General features: G+C 48.5%; 1 protein-coding gene across 3 annotated transcripts in view; it reads left to right on the top strand.

Moving 5' to 3' along the window:
- Positions 1-23,155, top strand: part of PAX7 (paired box 7) — a 149,139-nt gene that overhangs the window by 64,796 nt on the left and 61,188 nt on the right. The gene's annotated exons all lie outside the window — the stretch shown is intronic.

The following is a 23,155-nucleotide window of genomic DNA, read 5'->3' as shown; positions in this document are numbered from 1 at the left end:
CCACTCTCCCTGGCCTAACCCCACACAGCCCAGCCTAACCCCACTCTTCCTGGCCTAACCCTGCTCAACCCAACCTAACCCCACTCTCCCTGGCCTAACACCGCACACCCCAGCCTAACCCCGCTCTCCCTGGCTTAACCCTGTGCAGCCCAGCCTAACCCCGCTCTCCCTGGCCTAACCCTGTGCTGCCCAGCCTAACCCCACCCTCCCCACCCAGAATGTGGCTGCTCCTTCTCTGCCTCGTCTTAACAGAGCAAAACCTTTGCTTGAACAGGGTTCAAACAATCAAGTTAAAGCAGATCTGTACTGGAGGCTTCCAGCCGGGCATGGACACACCCAGTTATGGGATTCCTGCAATTTGATGAGGGTCTTTAATTAGGATTTATGACTGGTACAATGGGGTGTTCAGTTGTCCCAGGAGTTCATCCCATGTCAGCCCCAAGGGCTTCTTGGCCCCGTTTTCTTCTCAGATTGTGGTTGGAAAACAAAATGTTCTTCTTGGAAATATGGCTCAGCAGCGTTTTAGGGATGCATTAGCAGGTTAATCATTGTCCTAAAATCTTGGGGAAAGGTAGGAAAAGCACCAGGAGCTACATAACCCTGGGATGGCACCCCCCAGAGCTACGGATCTGGGGAAAACCCAAAGCTCTTTAGGCTTCACCTCCCCTTGGAGAGGAGCTGGGAATGAGGCAGCTCCAAGGTGGGAGCCGAGGTCAAACCCAGCTCTGCCTCTCGGGTCCCGTCCAACTCCTCTGCATTCCCACGGATTCAGGGAGGCCCTCTGGATTTGGCCCCTGCAGCGGTACCAGCTGCAGGGTTTGCATCCCCGTTGGGACTGGCAGCAAAAGTTTGGCATTTTCTCTTGGAGGCCATCCCTCAGAGGCCCGGGGGGGTTATTCCCGGCTGGAGCAATCCCACATTTCCCAGCCTGGCCCCGCGGAGCAGATCGGATTCTGCGACGTTTGCAAGTTCCGCGTGTGAATTTTCAGACAAGTTTGGGGGATTTTTTTTCTTTCCCCCCCTTCTCGGATCTCCGAGGAGCACAACAAGGCCGGGGGGGAGGGAGAGCAGGAGAGGGGAGGAGCGGGAAGGGAGGGTTTGGAGCCGGGAATTCTGACATGGACACGATGAATGGCCCTGGCGGGAGCGGCACACAGAGCCTCTTATGTGTCCCACATAAAGGCTGGGTCAGCGGCGTGTGCAAACAGCACCGGGATCGGGGATAATGGGATCCCTCGGGAAGGGGGAGGGATTGGGGATTGGGGATTGGGGACTGGGGACCAGGAGGGTTACAGCAGTGACATGGGGACCCCCGCAGTCTGTGCTCCCGGCAGGAATCCCGGGTGCTGTGGGAGCAGGGAAAGGGCTCTTCGAGCTCTCTCCTGCCCAAGAAATGCTCCTGGAATGAGTTTTTCCAAAGGAAAATGAGCATTTCCAAAGGAAAATGAGCATTTCCAAAGGAAAATGGGCTCTTCCAATGAAAAATGAACATTTCCAAAGGAAAATGGGCTTTTCCAAAGAAAAATGGGCTTTTCCAAAGGAAAATTGGTTTTTGCAATGCAAAATGAACATTTCCAAAGAAAAATGAGCTTTTCCAAAGGAAAATGAGCTTTTCCAATGGAAAATGAACATTTCCAAAGGAAAATGGGGTTTTCCAAAGGAAAATGGGCTTTTCCAAAGGAAAATGAGCATTTCCAAAGGAAAATGGGCTTTTCCAATGGAAAATGAACACTTCCAAAGGAAAATGAGCATTTCCAAAAGAAAATGGGCTTTTCCAATGGAAAATGAACATTTCCAAAGGAAAATGGGGTTTTCCAAAGGAAAATGGGCTTTTCCAAAGGAAAATGGGCTCTTCCAATGGAAAATGAACATTTCCAAAGGAAAATGGGGTTTTCCAAAGAAAAATGGGCTTTTCCAAAGGAAAGTCAGTTTTTCCAATGCAAAATGAACATTTCCAAACTAAAATGAGCTTTTCCAAAGGATAATGGGCTTTTCCAATGGAAAATGAACATTTCCAAAGGAAAATGAGCATTTCCAAAGAAAAATGGGCTTTTCCAAAGGAAAATCGGTTTTTGCAATGCAAAATGAACATTTCCAAAGGAAAATGGGCTTTTCCAACGGAAAATTAACATTTCCAAAGGAAAATGGCCTTTTCCAAAGGAAAATGGGGTTTTCCAACGGAAAATGAACATTTCCAAATGAAAATGAGCATTTCCAAAAGAAAATGAGCATTTCCAAGGGAAAAAGGCCTTTTCCAAAGAAACTGGGCTGGGTTTTCCTGGGAGTGTCAGGATAAGGATGCGCTCACCCAGGAACTGCCTTAGAGTTTTGGGGTTTTCCCCTCCGATGTGTTGGGTCTTCCCCTCCTGGGTATGGGGGTGTCCCCCACTCCTACTTAAGGATTTTTCCCAAAGAATTGTCCAGCACTCCCTGCACTGTGGGAGGTGCTGTCACCTCCCTTCAGCTTCCTCCTGGGAAATCCTGGATTGTCCTGGAGCCGTCATCCCTCTAGACTTGGCTGTGGAGACTGGAGAAGGAAATCCAGCACAACTTAGGCTGGCCCGACTTTGATCTCGGCCCAGGGAGTTCAGAAGTGTGGATTTGGTGGCCGTGTAAGATTGGGGATGTTTGGAGCCTGGGAAAGTGGCTCATTAAGGGAATGAAGCCACCCAGGGTTGGAATGTGTGAATTCCCCTGTTTTGTTTTGCGTGTTTTTGCCCTAATTGTGTAGGTGGGCACAAGCTGTCGAGCATGGGATAGAAAATGGATGTTCCTGTGGTAAATAATGGAAAAAATGGGATTTTGAGGAAGAGCTGAGTTTAGGGAACACTGTGGGATGGAGCATGAGGGACGCTGAGAAGGAAGGGAAGAGCCCCAAAGCACCAGGGAGAGCACAAACCTTTCCCAAGGATCTGGGAGAACGGAGGGAAGAAGGACAACCAAAAACAAAAACAAAAAAAACCCCAAAACCAAAAACAAACAAAAACAAAATCAAAACCCCATTAATTAATTTTAAAATGCCCTTTTTCCCTGTCCCAAGCTGGGATCTCCCAGGCCCTGGGTGAGGAGGCTCCTGCCAGGGCTGAGCAGCAGCTGCTCTCAGAAGCACATTCCTGCTGCCTTGCTCATTCCAGCGGCCTGGCACGGGCGGCTCCTTCCCACCACCTGATTTTCTGGATATCAGGGCTGATCTTCCGCCGGCTCTTGGGATCTGCAAGCATCGCTCAGCCAAGATCTTGTGCGAAAAACTTTAAAAAAAATATAGCTCCACACACAGATAAACCCACATGGGCACATCCAGCAGGGAATCTTCCCCCACCTCGGGGGCTCTCTGCTGTCTTGACTGAGTTTTTAAGCCAAGAGTTGCGTTTTGGGTTAATAATGGCTCCAAGGCAGCAGGGCCAGCTCAGAGCAGGGGTTCTGGGGGTGTTTATGAGGCATGAAGGGACAGGACAAGGGGGAATGGCTCTAAACTGAAATAGGAACAATTCAGATGGGATATCTGGGAGAAATTCCTTCCTATGAGGGTGGGCAGGCCCTGGCACAGCATTCCCAGAGCAGCTGTGGCTGCCCCTGGATCCCTGGCAGTGCCCAAGGCCAGGCTGGAAGGGGCTGGAGCAGCCTGGGACAGTGGAAGGTGTCCCTGCCATGGCAGGGGTGGCACGGGAGGGGCTTTGGGGTCCCTCCAACCCAAACCACCCCAGGATTCATTCCATTATTCATTCCATGACTCATTCCATGATTCATTCCATGGTTCCATGAAGGGTCTCGCCAATGTCTGCCCATCCTCCTCACCCCTGAGCTCCACGTGTGGGGTGGGGCAGAGGCACGGAAGGGTTTGTGACCCCAAAGAGGGACAGGAGAGCAGCTGCCTCACATCTGGTCCTCGTTCCACTCATCCCCTGGATCACAGCTGAGGCTGTGGCTTTCCTCCTGCATCAAATTCCTATTCCTATCCCTGTTCCTGTTCCTATTCCTATTGCTATTCCTATATCCAATTCCTATTCCTGCATCCTATTCCTGCAACCTATTCCTATTCCTATTCCTGTTCCTGTTCCCATTCCCGTTCCTGTTCCTATTCCTATTCCTATTCCCGTTCCCATTCCTGTTCCTGTTCCCATTCCCGTTCCCATTCCCATTCCTATTCCTATTCCTATTCCTATTCCTATTCCTATTCCTATTCCTATTCCTATTCCTATTCCTATTCCTATTCCTATTCCTGTTTCCATTCCCATTCCTATTCCCATTCCCACTCTCATTCCTGTGCTGCAATCCCCCTTTGACACTCCCTGGACAATTCCAGGGGGATTTATTTTTCCCTCTCTCTCTGCCCCTCTCTGGCAGGGGCCGCTCACTGTGCCCATCCAGGCACTCCGTTCCCATTCCCATTCCCGCTCCCATTCCCATTCCCCATTCCCATTCCCATTCCCACTCCCATTCCCGTTCCCTTTCCCTTTCCCTTTCCCGTTCCCATTTCCATTTCCATTCCCGTTCCCATTTCCATTTCCATTCCCATTCCCACTCCCGTTCCCTTTCCCGTTCCCATTTCCCGTTCCCATTTCCATTTCCATTTCCATTTCCATTCCTGTTCCCGTTCCATTCCCGCTCGCGCTCCCGTTCCCGTTCCCATTCCCATTCCCGTTCCCGTTCCGTTCCGTTCCGTTCCCTGCCGGCCGCGGGGAGCCGCGGGCTGTGTCCGCCCGTCCCGGCCGCTGTCGGGTTAACCGGAGCTGTCGGGATAACCGGAGCTGTCGCGATATCCGGAGCTGTCGAGTTAACCAGAGCTGTCGGGTTAACCGGAGCTGTCGCGATATCCGGAGCTGTCGGGTTAACCGGTGCTGTCGCGATAACCAGAGCTGTCGGGACAACCGGAGCTGTCGGGATAACCGGAGCTGTCGGGATATCCAGAGCTGTCGGGATAACCGGAGCTGTCGAGTTAACCGGAGCTCTCAGGATAACTGGAGCTGTCAGGATAACCGGAGCTGTCGCGATATCCGGAGCTGTCGGGTTAACCGGAGCTGTCGGGTTAACCGGAGCTGTTGGGTTAACCGGAGCTGTCGGGATAACCGGAGCTGTCGGGATATCGGGATAACCGGAGCTGTCGTGATAACCGGAGCTGTCGGGATAACCGGAGCTGTTGCGATAACCGGAGCTGTCGCGATAACCGGAGCCCCGACGCGCTGACAGCTCATAAACGCCCGAGGCGGACGGGGCCGGGGCAGCCGCGGCGGCTCCGGTTTCCCGCGGGGTTCTGGCCGGGTCACGGCGTTGTTTGGGTGCTCGGGACGCGCATTCCAGCTCCGGCTTCCCGGGGGATGAGTGTGAACGGGTTAATCCCGGGCTGAGCCGAGCCAGGGATGAGCCCGCGCGGATTTCCGTGGGAATTCCAGGGATTTGTCCCTGTGCGAGGCAATGTCCTGACTCAGGGAATGTCCTGGAGGAATTCTCACCCATCTGTGAGCTCCCCTTCCCTCCCTCCCTGCCAGAAAACAATCCGCGAATATCCCGGGCATTAGGGAATCAACAGGAATTCTCTCCGTTCATTTAGTGGGAGCTTTGATTTTGATCTTGGATGTTTTCTGGGATTTTTCACCCGTTTTTGTGATTATCTCACGGATGATGTCAAAGTTTTGATGTGAGGGAAAAAAACCCAAAACTCTTAAAAGGGATTTTGTGACAACTTTGAAGCTTTTCTCCCTGGCATTCCTGGAGGGACTTTTTCCCAGAACAATCCATTTCCCATAAACAACGGGGAATTTGTTTGTGGGGTGGATTTCAGCAGGAAAATCCTTTTGGCAGGAGATTCTTCTGGAGGTGTAGGAATGACCTCTCCAAGCGATGTCGGTGTCACAAAAGCCACCAGGGCCAGCAGCCATGGGGCTGGGGAGCTGGAATTAATCCCTGTCCTGGACAATCCCAGTTGTGGAGTGGTTTTCCCAAAGCTGTTCCATTTTTAGGGTGGGTTACCAACAACCCTCACTGCTTATTGCAGGAAGAAATGGGAAGTAAAACAAAACTGTCCAAATTATTCACTTCCCAACTTGGGGATTTCTCCAATATTTTTCCACAAATATTCCCTGGTGCAGAGGGAATATTTCCAAACATTCCCCTTCTTCTCCCGGTGCTGTGATTCAGCCAGGGATTGAAGGCTCTGAAATTTTACATCCAAAAAATCAGCCTCGATTTCTCCCCCAAAAAACCCCAGAGAGAGTTTTTGGGTCCTCAGCATCTCCTGGGGTGATAAAAAGCCTTGGAGCAGTTCTGGAATCTGGGATCACTCCACAGAAATGTGGATTTTTGGGGATATTTCATTCAGCAGCACCTCAGCCCCACAAAAGGAATTCCATGGGTGGCTTCAGTGTTGGTTAATTACTAATGTAGTTATTTTTTGCTGTGAGGTAGGATTAGGAGAAAGGTAAAATAGGTTAAAAAATTTAAATTAATAAATTATAAAATAATTTATTAATAAATTAATAAATTATTTCAATTTTAATAAATTAATACATTTATTATTTAGCAATTAAAAGAAAGAGCAATAAGAATTAGGGTGAAATTTTTAGAACACCTTTTTGCTTCTTAACATTCCATTTGCATTTACATTTGCCACACTGAGAAATTCCCTTTTCCATGGGAAGGAGCTGCAAGATCCAGCAGAAAATCTTTCCCCACCTGAGCTTCAGGCAAGGATGAATTACCTGAATTTGAATTCTTTTGTGAAGGGCCTGGGGGTGTGAGGACAGGGGAAGGGGAATGGGAATGGGAATAGGAATGGGAATGGGAATGGGAATGGGAATGGGAATGGGAATAGGAATGGGGAATGGGAATGGGGAATGGGGAATGGGAATGGGAATGGGGAATAGGAATGGGAATAGGAATGGGAATAGGAATGGGGAATGGGAATGGGGAATGGGGAATGGGAATGGGGAATGGAAATGGGAATAGGAATGGGGAATGGGAATGGGAATGGGGAAGAGGGAATGGGAAATGGGAATGGGAATGGGGAATGGGAATGGGGAATGGAAATGGGAATGGGAATGGGAATGGGGAATAGGAATGGGAAATGAGGAATGGGATTGGGAATAGGAATGGGAAATGGTAATGGGAATGGGAAATGGGAATGGGGAATAGGAATGGGAATGGGGAAGGGGAATGGGGAATGGGAATGGGGAAGGGGAATGGGAATAGGAATGGGGAATGGGGAATGGGGAATGGGAATAGGAATGGGGAATAGGAATGGGAATAGGAATGGGAATAGGAATGGGGAATGGGAATGGGGAATGGGGAATAGGAATGGGGAATGGGAATGAGGAATGGGGAATGGGAATAGGAATGCGGAAGGGGAAATGGGAATAGGAATGGGGAATGGGGAATGGGGAATGGGAATGGGGAATGGGGAATGGAAATGGGGAAGGGGAATAGGGAATGGGGAATAGGAATGGGGAATGGGAATGGGGAATGGGAATGGGGAATAGGAATGGGAATGGGAATAGGAATGGGAAATGGGGAATGGGGAATGGAAATGGGGAAGGGGAATGAGAATAGGAATGGGAATGGGGAATGGGAATGGGGAATGGGAATGGGGAATGGGAATGGGAAATGGGAATGGGGAATAGGAATGGGGAATGGGAATAGGAATGGGGAATGGGAATGGGAATGGGAATGGGGAATGGGGAATGGGAATGGGAAATGAGGAATGGGATTGGGAATAGGAATGGGAAATGGTAATGGGAATGGGGAATGGGAATGGGGAATGGGAATGGGGAATGGGAATGGGGAATGGGAATGGGGAATGGGAATGGGGAAGGGGAATGGGAATAGGAATGGGAATGGGGAATGGGAATGGGGAATGGGAATGGGGAATGGGAATGGGGAAGGGGAATGGGAATAGGAATGGGAATGGGGAATGGGAATGGGGAATGGGAATGGGGAATGGGGAATGGGAAATGGGAATGGGGAATGGGAATGGGGAATAGGAATGGGAATGGGGAATGGGAATGGGGAATGGGAATGGGAATTCCCTGGAGCAGGGAAGGTTTAGGTGGGATTTTGGGAGCAGGTTCCTGGCTGTGAGCTGGGGAGGCCCTGGGAGAGCAGCTGGAGATCCCTGGAAGTGCCCAAGGCCAGCTTGGAGCACCCTGGGATGGTGGGAGCTGTGGAAATGGGAATGGGATCATCCTGAGGGTCTGCAGGGCCAGCCTATTTAGGATGTGTGGGGCAGGGAACCCAAAGGGAGAATTCCACAGCAGAAAACGCTCCCTGGAGCCTGATTCCCATCCTTTGAGGGATGGAGCATCCTCCTTGGAGTCATGGGGGATCATTTTACTGATCCCAGAGGAGCCCTCCACCCACAGAATGGGATCCTCTGGGGTCAGTAAAACCAGATTTTAGATCAAATCCCAGATTTTGTCTGGGATGGGAACCTTGGAGCTCCCTGCCTTTCCTTGAGCCTGGGGGAGCCCCTGGTTGAGTCCTTGAGCCCTGGTGTCCTGCAGGGGTGGGAATGGTTGGGTTCTCCAGAGCCAAAGCCCTGGAGGAGCCCCAGTTTGTGTTTCTTGGCTGCCCCACACTGTTGTACTTGCAGGGACCCCCGTGGCAGGCGGGGATGATGAATCTGGCTCCATGCTCTCAGAAGGCAAATTTATTACTTTATGATGCTATATTATATATCAAACAATACCACACTAAACTATACTAAAGAATACAGAAAGGACACTTAGAGAATGCTAAAAAGAAAATAATGAAAACTTGATGAATGCTAAAAAGATAATAATGAAAACTTGAAAATGATAATAATGAAACTCTTTCCAGAGTCCCGGCACAGCTTGGCCCTGATTGGCCAAAGAGTCAAAATAATTCACAGCAGAAACCCATGAAACAATCTCCAAACACACTCCAAAGCAGCAAAACACAGGAGAAGCAAATGAGATAAAAATCGTTTTCCTTTTCTCTGATGCTCCTCAGCTTCCCAGGAGAAAAAAGGGATTTTTCAGGGAATGTGAAATTCAGGGAATGTGAATGCCACAGCACCCCAAACCCACCAGGCTGCAGCAGGGTCTGTCCCATCCACCCCAAACCAAACAGGGCCTCCTGGGCCTTTCAGCAGCAGAACTTCTACCCCAAAACTTCCTCCCCAGCCAGGGCAGGGACCAAACTCTTCATGCTCCCCATTCCAAAGCTCTGGTTCCAAACCAATAAGGGTCCAGTGGCCAAGGCTTTGCCCTCCCCAGGAACTTCTACCCCAAAACTTCCTCCCCAACCAGGGCAGGGACCAAAATCTCAGTGCTCCCCACCCCAAAGCTCCAGTTCCAGCCCAGTAAAGCCCAGTTAGGGTGCGGTGGCCAAGGCTTCACCCTCCCCAGCCTCCCCAGTTTGGTTCACGGGCTCAGCACTGGGGAAGGTTTCCCATGATTAGGACCAGGCTTTGCTGGGCCAGGCTTTAATCCTGGAGCCACTGAAGCTTTTGCCCAGAGCTTTTCCTGGCCGAGGAGAGCTCGGTGGCAGGGCTGGAGGTGCTGCTAAACCCAGCCTGGCTGAGCCAGGCAGCAGCAGAATCTGCCCCTGACACCTCCTGCAGCTCCCAGGGGCGCCAACATCAAAGCTGGCCCCAAAATGTTCCAGTGCAGCTCTTAAAGCATCCAGGTTTGGCTGCCAAGAGAAAAATATTTAAAACATATTTATTTAATAGGAATATATTTTTATACATTTAATAGTATTTGTATATAAATAAAAATATGTGATAAATTATATATTCTATTTACATATTATATATTATATATTATATATTGCATATTATATATTATATATTATATATTATATATTATATATTATATATTATATATTATATATTATATATTATATATTATATATTATATTGATAGAAATATATTTTTATCTATTTAATAATATTTGTAAAATATTGCAACTTTCTCACAGCACCCAGCCCTTCCTGGTCTTTGTCACCTTCCCCAGGTGCCAGCTCAGACCCAGGGATAATCAGGGAAGCAAAACACAGGGATGGGTTTAAAGTTTATATTTAATTATATTTAACATAAATTATAATAATTTATATAATGTTTCAATTAGATTTATATTTAATATAACGTTTTATTTATATTATATATATATATATATAAATTTATATAACGTTTGTATTTGATTTTAGCAGCATCTCCTCTGCCAGCTGAAATCACCCCTGCCAAGGGAGTGATTTCTAATGTATTTATTTTGTTGTTGTGAGGTAGGATTAGGAGAAAGGTAAAGTAGGTTTTAAAAGGGTATCTAGAAAAATTTATTAACAGTAATTAAAAGGAAGAATAATAAGAATTAGAGGACAATTATTAGAATACTTTTTTTGTTTCTTTACAGGGTTAGACAGGGATAATCAGGGAAGCAAAACATAGGGATGGGTTTAAAGTTTATATTTAATTATATTTAATATAAATTAGAATAATTTATATAAAGTTTATATTTGAGTTTAGCAGCATCTTCTCTGCCAGCTGAAATCACCCCTGGCAAACAGAACCTGTAAAATGTGGAGCTGGAAAACACTGATGGCAAACAGTGGCCAAAAGCTGCTTTGTTCCCTGGGAATATTATTTTATTTATAAATATTATTAATTCTGAGGGGTAAAGCTGCAGCACTGGGCAGGGCAGGGCTTGGAGCTGGGAGCTTCAGCCTGGCTTTAGGATGGCTCATGTGGAAGTGGAACCTCTCTCCCATTCCCCTCTATCCATCACCCTCTATCCCATTCCCTCTAATCCCATTCCCCTCTATCCCATTCCCCTGCAATCCCATTCCCCTGCAATCCCAGTCTCCTCTATCCCATTCCCTCTACTCCATTCCCCCCTATCCCATTCCCCTCTATCCCATTCCCTCTACTCCATTCCCCCCTATCCCATTCCCCTCTATCCCATTCCCCTGCAATCCCATTCCCCTACAATCCCATTCCCCTCTATCCCATTCCCTCTAATCCCACTCCCCCCATCCCACTCCCCCTATCCCATTCCCCTGCAATCCCACTCCCCTCTATCCCATTCCCTCTACTCCATTCCCCCCTATCCCGTTCCCCCCTATCCCATTCCCCTCTATCCCACTCCCCTGCAATCCCATTCCCCTACAATCCCATTCCATTCTATCCTATTCCCTCTAATCCCACTCCCTCATCCCCTTCCCCCTATCCCACTCCTCCCTATCCCATTACCCTCTATCCCATTTTCCCTCTATCCTATTCCTGTCTATCCCATTCCCTCTAATCCCATTCCCTTTTATCCCATTCCCTCTAATCCCACTATCCCCTACCCCAGTCCCCCTATCCCATTCCCCCTTACCTCATTTTCCTCTATCCCATTCCCCCCTATCTCATTCCCTATATCCCATTCCCTATATCCCATTCCCCTTTATCCCACCCCCCTCTATCCCATTCCCCTTTATCCCACTCCCCTCTATCCCATTCTCTGTTATCTCACTCCCCTCTACCCCATTCCCCCCTATCCCATTCCCTATATCCCATTCCCTATATCCCACTCCCCTCTACCCCATTCCCCCCTATCCTATTCCCTCTATCCCATTCCCTTGAGGAAGTTTTTAAGGAAAACTGCAGCCCTGGAGGAACCAACATCCCAATGAAATATTTCCCTGCTCACAGGGGCTTGTGTTACCAAAACCAGGTGGTTTCCCAAAAAAACCCCACTCACCTGTTCGCTGAAATCCTACAAACAGCTGCCACCTCCAGGAGCTGGGATGTGCCGGCAGAAATTCAGGCTGAATTCCCTGGATAATCTCATTTGTGAGGAGCCATTTGTTCTGCTCCACTAACCTGGTTTAAAATGGAATATTTAATATTTCATATTTATCTCCACCACATCACCCACCAGAGGAAGAGGCTCAGCACTGAACCAGAGCAGGAACAGCAGGAAAAAACCCAAAGGGGCCCCAGATCTGTGTGTCCTGCTGGGAATTTTTTCCCTGTTTTCTCAGGAATCCTCTCGGTGGCCTCGGTGATGCTGCCACATCCCTGGTGTCACAGCCAGCACAGGAAATGTCCCCACTGTGGTGTGGATTTGGGGATCCCATCTGGAAGGGTGGAGCAGGGAATATCCTTGGGGTCTCCCCAGCTCCTCCCTAAACCTCCTCTGCACCCCCTGAATTCCAGCTTTTGGTAGGATGGACAAGGCCCTGCTCTGTTTTGGGAGAGGCCCTGACCTGGCAAAATCCCCTTGGAACCCCCCATGGAATATTTGGGGCATTCTGACCCAGCAGAATCCCCTTGTTCCACCTGGGAAAGGCCCTCAGCTGACCCTGTGGAATATTTGGGGTGTTCTGATCCCCATACCCAGCAGAATCCCCTTGTTCCACCTGGGAAAGGCCCTCAGCTGACCCTGTGGAATATTTGGGGTGTTCTGAGGCAAAATCCCCTTCCTCCAGCTGGGCAGGGCCCTCAACTGATCCCACAGAATATTTGGGGTGTCCTGATCCCTTGACCCAGCAGAATCCCCTTGTTCCAGCTGGGAAGGGCTCTCAGCTGACCCTCTGGAATATTTGGGGTGTTCTGAGGCAGAATCCCCTTTCTCCAGCTGGGAAAGGCCCTCAGCTGACCCTGTGGAATATTTGGGGTGTCCTGAGGCAGAATCCCCTTTCTCCAGCTGGGGAGGGCCCTCAGCCCACTCTATGAAATATTTGGGGTGTCCTGATGCCCTGACCCAGCAGAATCCCCTTGTTCCAACTGGGAAAGGCCCTCAGCTGACCTTTTGGAATATTTGGGGTGTCCTGATCCCCTGACCCAGCAGAATCCCCTTTCCCAGCTGGGAAAGGCCCTCAGCTGACCCCGTGGAACATTCTGGGTGTGCTGAGGCCATAAAAGAGCCTTTCCCACCTGGTTCCTGCAGCCCCTGAGCACAAACAGGTGCTGCAGCCCCTTGGCTTTCCCAGCCCTGTTTCCATTTATTTCCTCATCCACCCCATCCATCTTTCTCCCACATCAAGTCCTGATTAGGCTGAGCAGGAGCACAACAGGGTTTTTTTTCCCCTCCCACAGGAGGCTCTTTTTGACCTTCCTTTCCTCTCCTTGTCTGACAAATTGTGGGAGCTGACCCAGAGCTGGGATAATTCGCTCCAGCCCCATCCTGGCAGGCAGCTGCTCCAGCAGGGTGTCTGGGTTTGAACAGACAGGTGTCTGCTGAGGAAGGCAGGAGCCTCCTCTGAAATGGAAAATGGAAACCCTCTCCCCCTCTGAATTGTTATAAATTTGAAATTAAGGGGCTCTCAGGCAAAGATATGGGAGCAGGAATAACAGTTCTTTACTAGGGAAGAAAAATTTTAAAACAAACAAACAAACAAACCAAAAACCCAGTGCAGTAATACAAAACAACACTGACAGAGTCAGAATGGGAGCTGTGTGTCAGGGGGGTGGCACAGCCCCATCCCATGGGGGCTCAGCCCTCCTGCAGTGCCAGCTGTGGCTCTGCTGGAGCAGGGATCCTGCACAAGGGAGGATTTTCCTCTGCAGCTCCAGGGCTGCTGGAGATGGGCCTGGGCTCCCTCTGGCCATGCAGGGCAGCAGAAGCTGCTCCTCTGGCAATGCAGTGGGCAAAGGCTGCCCTGGTGTCCCAAACCTCAGATTGTACCCAGGTAGGAATGCTTGGCTCCTGCCCTGGGCAATGCAGCATCTCCCCATGGGATGATGGAATTGGATCAGCCCTGCAGGGACACTCAGTGGCCATGGACAGCAGAGATCTCCTGCAGGGAGGATTGGCTGGGGGAGAGATAAGGGAAACTGCCCCATGAGCAGAGATAACTGCCCCACAGATAGGAATGGAACACACAGCCCCATTTCCAGCCTAAGACACAGGGATGGGAGGCCTGAGGGATATCCAGGATATCCAGGATATCCAGGATATTCAGGATATTCAGGATATTCAGGAGCATGGCTGAGCAAGGTGCAGTAGCACAAGGACTCCTTGGGTATCTCCATCCCAGATTTTTCCATCACGTCTCTGCTCCCCCTTAGCAATGCCAGGTGGTTTCTAGGACACATTTCTTTATTTAAGGCATCGTTTGGGAACTGATCCACGGGGAAAACCCCAAAAGCAGCAGGTACACCTCCTCTGCTCTTGGGAAGAACCAGCAGCTGCTGATTTTCCTGCTGCTGATTCTTCCCCCAGCCCTTTCCCCAAGCGCAGGCCCCAAATTCTGGGTTGGTTCTGTAGAGTCTGGGGAGGAAGTTTGGGGTTGGTTCTGCAGGATTTGGGAAAGGGAGTTTGGGGCTGGTTCTGCAGTGTCTGGGGAAGGGAGTTTGGGTTTTTTTCAGTGGGATTCGGGAAGGGAGTTTGGGGTTGGTTCTGCAGGATTTGGGAAGGGAATTTAGGGCTGGTTCTGCAGTGTCTGGGGAAGGGAGTTTGGGGCTGGTTCTGCAGGATTTGGGGAAGAGAGTTTGGGGTATTTTCAGCAGGATTTTGGAAGGGATTTTGGGTTTGGTTCTGCAGGATTTGAGGAAAGGTGTTTGGGGTTGGCTCTGCAGGATTTGGGGGAGAGATTTTGCTATTGGCTCTGCAGGATTTGGGAAGGGAGTTTGGGGTTGGCCCCCAAGGTGTGGGAACCCTTTTGTAAGCGCAGCCTCAAAGAAACCTCCCCGGCAGCTCCCAAGCTTCCTCCTCTCCCTCCTCTCCCTCCTCCGTGCAGTTGCAGCGGGCCAGGCTCCACGCCAGGCTCGCCATGGTGTAACAGGATCCCGTGGCAGGGAATCTTTCGGGGCTGATAAACCCCGAGCAGGCGGGAACTGAAGGCAGGTTCCCTTTGAAGTGCACCTCGCATTACAGCGAGCTGCTCCAGCCTCGGGATTTCAACCACCAATAAAATGATTTATGAGCATAAAAGGCCCCAGCCACCTTTGAGCTGGGGGAAGGGGAGGAATTGCAAACGTCATTAGCTGCAGAGGCTCTGCTTTTTCTTCTCAGGGTTAGAAATGAGGGGCAGAATGGACCTGTTTGGGCCATGAAATGAAAAATTAAAATTTAATTTATTAACAATAAATTAAATATTAAAATACTTATTATATATAATCATATATCTTATAGATAACAATATTAAAATACTTTATTGACTATAAATTAAATAATAAAATATTTTATAATATATCATGGTATAGATGACCTACAATAATATTAAACTACTTTATTAACAATAAATTAAATAATAAAATATTTATAATATATAATATAGATTATATATAATAATATTAAATTACTTTCTTGACAATAAATAAAATAGTAAAAAAATCTATTTATAAGATATAATAATATATAATATGGTATAATAGTATAGAATACAATGATATATTAATTTATGAACAATATGGCACATACTTGTGGGGCTGCAGCCTCCAGCCAGGCTCAGTGGGAAGAGCTGTTTTCAACTCCTGGGAACCTCTTTTGGTGCAGGTGGATTTTTTAATGTTATAATTTTGCTGGAGCCAAACACCAAGATCTCACGCTGGCTCCAGCACCTTCCGGAGCAGAAGAGGGTCAATTTCAGCTGGCTGAGTATGGAAATGGCCCAAAATGTGAGAAATAGGGGGTTTATCCTCAGTTTAACCTGTGTAAGGACTCAAATTGGTTGATTTCAATCCCAAAAGCAACAGTTTTCCTGGAGTCACAGGAGGAGCGTAATTAGGAACTGGATTTCCTGGTTGATAATCCTCTCCCTTGGAGTTTATCTTCCCTTTCTTCTCCAACACTGCCGAGCAAAAAGGCTCATCCCCAGGGTGGCTCTACCTGGCTGTAAAAGGATCCCGAGGATCCTTTTATCTCCGATAAAACAAAGGAATGACACCGGGTGGGGGAGGCAGGACGGGAGGCGCCGCGCTCACACAGGTGGATTTTAATCCTGAACAGATTGAAAGTGTAAATGAGACAAAAATCCCCTCACGCGGGGCATGAAACGGCACAAATCTGTTCCCAGCTCTGTTTTGATCACACAAGTCAGACCCCAGGGCGGCCAAATCCTCCTGTCCCACCCTAGAACATCTCACTCCACATCTTCTTCCACCTCATCCCAGCTGGATTTGCAGCCTCTGGCTCTTGGTTGGGATAGGAAAAGAACTTTCCCACCCTTGGGAAGGTCAGGAATGGCTGAGGTTCCCTTTTTCATCCTCTCTCTGTGCCTGGATTCAGATCTTGGCCCTGGTTTTGCTGCAGGTGCTGGACTTTGATGCACTGATCTCTGCACTGGGACCTTGATCTTTGTGGGGTGGCTCTTCCAGCCCCAGCCCTTTCCTCTGCAAAGAAAGGTTTAATCCTCTCCTTTTCCTCTGCAAAGAAAGGTTTATTCCTCTCCTTTTCCTCTGCAAAGAAAGGTTTATTCCTCTTTTTTTCCTCTTCAAAGAGGTTTATTCCTCTCCTTTTCTCTGCAAGGAGAACATTTCTTTCTCTCCATTTCCTTTGCAAGGAGAACATTTCTTTCTCTCTTTTTCTCTGCAAGAAGAACATTTCTTTCTCTCCTTTTCTTCTGCAAGGAGGTTTATTCCTCTCTTTTCCCCTTCAAAGAGGTTTCTTTCTCCTATTTTGCTCTCCAAAGACAAGATTTCTTTCTCTCATTTTCCTCTGCAAAGAAAAGTTTACTCCTCTCCTTTTCCTCTGCAAAGAGAAGATTTTTCTCTCCTTCTCCTCTGCAAGATGTTTTTCTCTTTTCCTCTCCAAGTACAATGTTTATTTCTCCTATTTTCCTCTTCAGAGAGGTTTCTTTCTCTCCTTCTCCTCTGCAAAGACAAGGTTTGTTTCTCTCCTTTTCCTCTTCAAAGGGGTTCCTTTCTCTCTTTTTCTCTGCAAGGAGAACATTTCTTTCTCTCCTTCTCCTCTGCAAAGACAAGGTTTATTCCTCCCCTTTTCCTCTGCAAATATAACATTTCTCTCCTTTTCCTCTGCAAGATTTGTTTCTCTCCTTTTCCTCTACAAAGTTTATTGCTCTTCTTTTCCTCTTCAAAGAGGTTTCTTTCTCTCATTTTCTTCTGCAAGGAGGTTTATTCCTCTCTTTTCCTCCTCAAGGAGGTTCCTTTCTCTCTTTTTCCTTTGCAAAGACAAGATTTCTTTCTCTCCTTTTCCTCTACAAGGAGGTTTCTTTCTCTTCTTTTCCTCTGCAAAGACAAAATTTATTTTTCCTCTTTTCCTCTTCAAAGAGGTTCCTTTCTCTCCTTTTCCTCTTCAAGGAGTTTCCTTTCTTTCCTTCTTCTCTGCCAAGACAAAGTTTGTTTCTCTCTTTTTTTCTCTTCAAAGAGGTTAATTCCTCTCTTTTTCTCTGCAAGGAGAACATTTCTTTCTCTCCTTTTCCTCTTCAAGGAGGTTTAGTCCTCTCTTTTCCCCTTCAATGAGGTTTCTTTCTCTCCTTTTCCTCTACAAAGAAGTTTCTTTCTCTCCTCCTTCTCTGCAAAGACAAGGTTTATTCCTCCCTTTTCCTCTTCAGGGAGGTTCCTTTCTCTCCTTTTCCTCTGCAAAGACAAGATTTCTTTCTCTCCTTTTCCTCTACAAGGAGGTTTCTTTCTCTTCTTTTCCTCTGCAAAGACAAAATTTATTTCTCCTCTTTTCCTCTTCAAAGAGGTTCCTTTCTCTCCTTTTCCTCTTCAAGGAGTTTCCTTTCTTTCCTTCTTCTCTGCCAAGACAAAGTTTGTTTCTCTCCTTTTTCTCTTCAAAGAAGTTAATTCCTTTCTTTTTCTCTGCAAGGAGAACATTTCTTTCTCTCCTTTTCCTCTTCAAGGAAGTTTATTCCTCTCTTTTCCTCTGCAAAGAGGTTCCTTTCTCTCCTTTTCCTCTGCAAAGACAAAGTTTATTCCTCTCTTTTCCTCCTCAAAGAGGTTTCTTTCTCTCCTTCTTCTCTGCAAAGACAAGCTTTATGTCTCCTTTTCCTCTCCAAATACAAGGTTTATGTCTCTCCTTTTCCTCTGCAAAGACAAGCTTTATGTTTCTCTTTTTCCTCTGCAAAGACAAGGTTTATTCCTCTCCTTTTCCTCTCCAAAGACAAGGTTTATGTCTCTCCTTTTCCTCTGCAAAGACAAGGTTTATTTCTGTCCCTAAGCACCAGAAATCCCCAAGCTGTGGCAGTGGAAGGGAGTGACAGTTCAGGAGCAGAGCAGTCCCACAGCCCCGGTTCCACACTGCAATTTGCACCCGTGCAGGACCAAAAAAGGCCTGAGCGATCCTCTTTGCATGACCAGGGCACACAAAAGGTTATTTAGGTTATTTCTTTATTCCTTTGTGCTGCTCCCCGCTCCCAGAACCTTCCATGGACAGGGCTGGATGAATGCAAAGTGCTCAGGGTCCATTCAGGGCTCTCCCCTCAGCCCTGTCCCAGATTTGGGGTGTTTGGGTGCCAGGAGCCGCGGCCCCGCTGGCCCCGCTGGCCCGGAGCTCAGGGACGGCAGTGACCCATTTCTGTCACCCTGCTGAGGGCTCTGGGCAAGCAGGGCTGGGTGCCAAGGACCTGCCAGGGCCCCACAAACCTCCCAGAGCTCACTGACACCATGAAGGGAGCTGAGGGTTTCTGGTGTTCGTGGTGTGAAAAGCAGCGGGAAACGGGGCCTGGTCGGGCCTGGGCCCTGCCTGAGCCACCGCGGGCCCAGAGAGGGGTTTGGTAAAACGGGGCCAGAGCAGCCCAGGAACCCCAGAGTGATCCCAGAACAACCCCAGAGTGACCCCAGAGTGATCACAGAACAATCCCAGAGTAACCCCAGAGCAGCCCAGGAACCCCAGAGTAACCCCAGAGCAACCCCAGAGTGATCACAGAACAACCCCAGAGTGACCCCAGAACAACCCCAGAGTGACCCCAGAGCAGCCCAGGAACCCCAGAGTGACCCCAGAACAACCCCAGAGTGACCCCAGAGCAACCCAGAGCAACCCCAGAGTGACCCCAGAGCGACCCCAGAGCAACCCCAGAGCAACCCTAGAGCAACCCCAGAAATGGGAACAGATCCAGAGAACCCCAGAGTGACCCCAGAACAATCCCAGAGTGACCCCAGAACAACCCAGAACAACCCCAGAACAACCCCAGAACAACCCCAGAGCAACCCCAGAGCAACCTCAGAGCAACCCCAGAACAATCTCAGAGCAACCCCAGAAATGGGGAACAGATCCAGAAACCCCACAGCAACCCCTCATGGAACCGCACAGCAACCACACAGGGAACCCCCGAGTAACCCCAGAGCAACCCCAGGAATGGGGAACAGATCCAGAAACCCCAGAGCAGCCCCACAGGGAACCCTAGAGTGACCCCAGAACAACCCCAGAAATGGGGTTTGATCAAACGGCCCCCACAGCACCCTAGAAATGGGGAACAGATCCAGGAACCCCACAGTAACCCCACAGGGAAGCCCAGGGCAGCCCCAGAGCAGCTCAGAAATGGGGAACAGGTCCAGGGAACCCCACAGCAACCCCACAAATGGGGTTTGATCAAATGGCCCTCACAGCACCCCAGGAATAGGGAACAGGTCCAGGAACCCCAGAGCGACCCCACAAACAGGGAACAGATCCAGGAACCCCAGAGCAACCCCACAGGGAACCCCAGAGCAACCCCACAAATGGGGTTTGATCAAACGGCCCCCACAGCACCCCAGGAACAGGGAACAGATCCAGGAACCCCAGAGAGACCCCACAAACAGGGAACAGATCCAGGAACCCCAGAGCAGCCCCACAGGGAACCCCAGAGCAACCCCACAAATGGGGTTTGATCAAACGGCCCCGACAGCACCCCAGGAACAGGGAACAGATCCAGGAACCCCAAACCAACCCTGAGGGGAAGCTCAGGGGACCCTTCCCAGCAGGCAGGAAGGGGAGGCAGAACCCCTTGAGTGCAAATTGCCTTTTCCTGTAAGAACAAGGCCCAGGAATGGGGAATTGTTTGTAGGGAACTCGATAGAAAAGTGCCCACTTTGAGACTGGGATCCTGTTTGGGGCTTGTGGCACCATGGTTCTGTGGTGTCTGGGAAGGGAGTTTGGGGTTTTTCAGCAGGATTTGAAGAAGGGAGTTTGGGGTTGGCTCTTCAGGATTTGGGGAAGGAAGTTTGGGTTTTTTCAGTAGGATTTGGGAAGGCAGTTTGGAGCTGGTTCTGCAAGATTTGAGGAAGGAGTTTAAAGTTAGCTCTGTGGGATTTGGAGGGAATTTGGGGTTGGTTCTGCATCATTTGGGGGAGTTTGGGGGTGTCTGTGCAGTGTTTGGAGAAGGGAGTTTGGGGTTGGCCCTGCAGGATTTGGGAAGGGAGTTCGGGGTTTTTTCAGTAGGATTTGGGAAGGGACTTTGGGGTTGGCTCTGCAGCATCTGGAGAAGGGAGATTGGGGTTGATTCTGCAGGATTTGGTGAAGGTTTTTTTCAGCAGGATTTGAAGAAGGGAGTTTGGGGTTGGTTCTGCAAGATTTGGAGAAGGGAGTTTGGGGTTAGCTCTGCAGGATTAGGGAAGGAATTTGGGGTTGGTTCTGCAGAATTTGGGGAAGGGAGTTTGGGGTTGATTTTGAAGAATGGGGAAGGGAGTTTGGGGTTGGCTCTGCACCATTTGGAGAAGGGAGTTTGGGGTTGATTCTGCAGATTTGGGGGAGTTTGGTGTTGGTTCTGCAGCATTTGGAGAAGGGAGTTTGGGGTTGGTTCTGCAGGATTTGGGGAAAGAGTTGGGGTTGGTTCTGCAGGATTTGAGGAAAGGACTTTGGGGTTGGTTCTGCAGGATTTGAGGAAAGGACTTTGGGGTTGGTTCTGCAGATTTGGGGGAGTTTGGGGTTGATTCTGCAGAATTTAAGGAAAGGAGTTTGGGGTTTGTTCTGCAGTGTCTGGGGAAGGGAGATTGGGGTTGGTTCTGCAGATTTGGGGGAGTTTGGGGTTGGTTCTGCAGATTTGGGAAGGGAGTTTGAGGTTGGCCCCCAAGGTGTGGGAACCCTTTTGCAAACCCAGCTCCTGCTCTGAGGCTGAGCAGCTTGGGAACCCGATGGAAGGGGAGGGATTTTCCCCCACTCCTGATTTTTGCTCAGTTTTTTCCCGTTGCTGTGAAATTCAATCGTGTTTTGCAGCTCTTGAGGCCTCCCAAAGCCCAGCAGCTGTGTTCTCATCTGGCCTGAAAGCTTATCCTCGTGAACCCCAAAGAGAACCTGGCCTGAGAGCCCTCTGTGCTGAAATGGAGCAAACCCAGCCCACGAGGCAGCTTGGGCAGCTCTTTTTGCTCTGCAGAAAGGAGATTTCCCCTGATAAAACACTCAGGAAACCCTTTGTGTCCTGCAGAAAAATTATTTCCCCTGATAAAACACTTGGGAATCTCTTTTTACCCTACAGAAATGGGATTGCTCCCAATAAAACACTTGGAAAACCATTTTTACCCTGCAGAAAGATTTCCCCAATGAAATATTCGGGAAACCATTTTTTTCCCTGCAGAAAAGAGATTTCCCCTGGTAAAACACTTGGGAATCTCTTTTTATCCTGCAGAAAGGAGATTTCCCCAGTGAAACACTTGGGAAACCCTTTTTACCCTGCAGAAGGAGATTTCCCCTGATAAAATACTTGGGCAGCCCTTTTTACCCTGTAGAAAGGGATTTCCCTTGGTAAAGCACTTGTGAATCTCGTTTCACCCTATAGAAAGGAGATTTCCCCAATGAAACACATGGGAAACCCTTTTTGCTCTGCAGAATAGGGATTTCCCCTGATAAAACATTTGGGAAACCCTTTTTACCCTGCAGAAGGAGATTTGTCCCAATAAAACACTTGGGCAGCCCTTTTTACCTGGCAGAAATGGGATTGCTCCCTATAAAACATTTAGGAAACCCTTTTTTTACCCTGCAGAAATGCAGCTTTCCCCCAGTAAAACCCACCAGGAATGCCAAACCCCTAAGAGCACATCCCATAAATCGGGAGTTGTGTGGGTGACCCCAAATTCTGGGTAAATCTCCCTTCTGGGGTTCAGCAGCAGAATTACAAAAGCTCCTCTGGAGCCTCGCAGGTGAAGCAGCAGAGCTGAGCTCAGCTTTGCCCTGGTGTTTAGGCTGGGTTTATTTTAATGCAGAGGCTGCAGCACCGTTCTGGGCTGGCTGCAGAGCTCTTGCTGATGCCTTGGGAAGGCTGAGCTAGAACAGAAACTGGACAGAGTTAAAGAATAAAATAGAGATTTATTGAAAGGGATCCACCTTGGGCAGCACAAGAGCCCAGCCAGGGCTGCACCCAAGATGAACCAAAATGGTCACAGAATGAACCCAAGATGAACCAAAATGGCCACAAAATGAACACAAAATGATCACAAAATGAACCCCAAAATAGTCACAAAATGAACCCAAAATGGTCACAAAACGAACCCAAGATGAACCAAAATGGTCACAAAATGAACCCAAGACAAACATAAATGCTCACAAAATGAAACCAAAATGGTCACAAAATGAACCCAAGATGAACCAAAATGGTTGCAAAATGAACCCAAGATGAACCAAAATTGTCACAAAATGAACCCAAAATGAGCCCAAAATGAACCCAAAATGGTCACAAAACGAACCCAATATGAACCAAAATGGTCACAAAATGAATCCAAGATGAACCAAAATGGCACAAAATGAACCCAAGATGAACGAAAATGGTCATAAAAATGAACCCAAGATGAGCCAAAATGGCACAAAATGAACCCAAAATAGTCACAAAATGCACGACCAGTCATGGGGTCTCTCACTTTTATAAATTCTGCTCCATTTGCATCTTGCAGTTCATTGTCCAGTTCCAGCTTTAGCCCATGCAGTCCCATCCTTGTTTTTCTCTCTCCAGCCCACGGTGTTTGTGCTCCTGGGCTGAGATTTGGATCATTTGTCCTTGGTCCCAGCTGGAGCAGGAATTGTTTTGTGTCCCTGCTCTGTGCAGAGCTCACCATGCCCTGATGGGAAGCCCAGACCCACACACTAAAGCAGCCCAGAATGTGAAACATAGAAAAGCTAAACCTGAGATATCAGCCCAGAATGTGAAACATAGAAAAGCTAAACCTGAGATATCAGCCCAGAATGTGAAACATAGAAAAGCTAAACCTGAGATATCAGCCCAGAATGTGAAAAATAGAAAAGCTAAACCTGAGATATCAGCCCAGAATGGGAAAAATAGAAAAGCTAAACCTGAGATATCAGCACAGAATCTGAAAACCAGAAAATCTAAACCTGAGGCATGGGTGGC

This window comes from Agelaius phoeniceus, chromosome 24 (genome assembly GCF_051311805.1).
Source record: "Agelaius phoeniceus isolate bAgePho1 chromosome 24, bAgePho1.hap1, whole genome shotgun sequence".
NCBI classification, from domain to species: domain Eukaryota; kingdom Metazoa; phylum Chordata; class Aves; order Passeriformes; family Icteridae; genus Agelaius; species Agelaius phoeniceus.
This window is presented reverse-complemented; position numbering and strand designations above follow the sequence as displayed.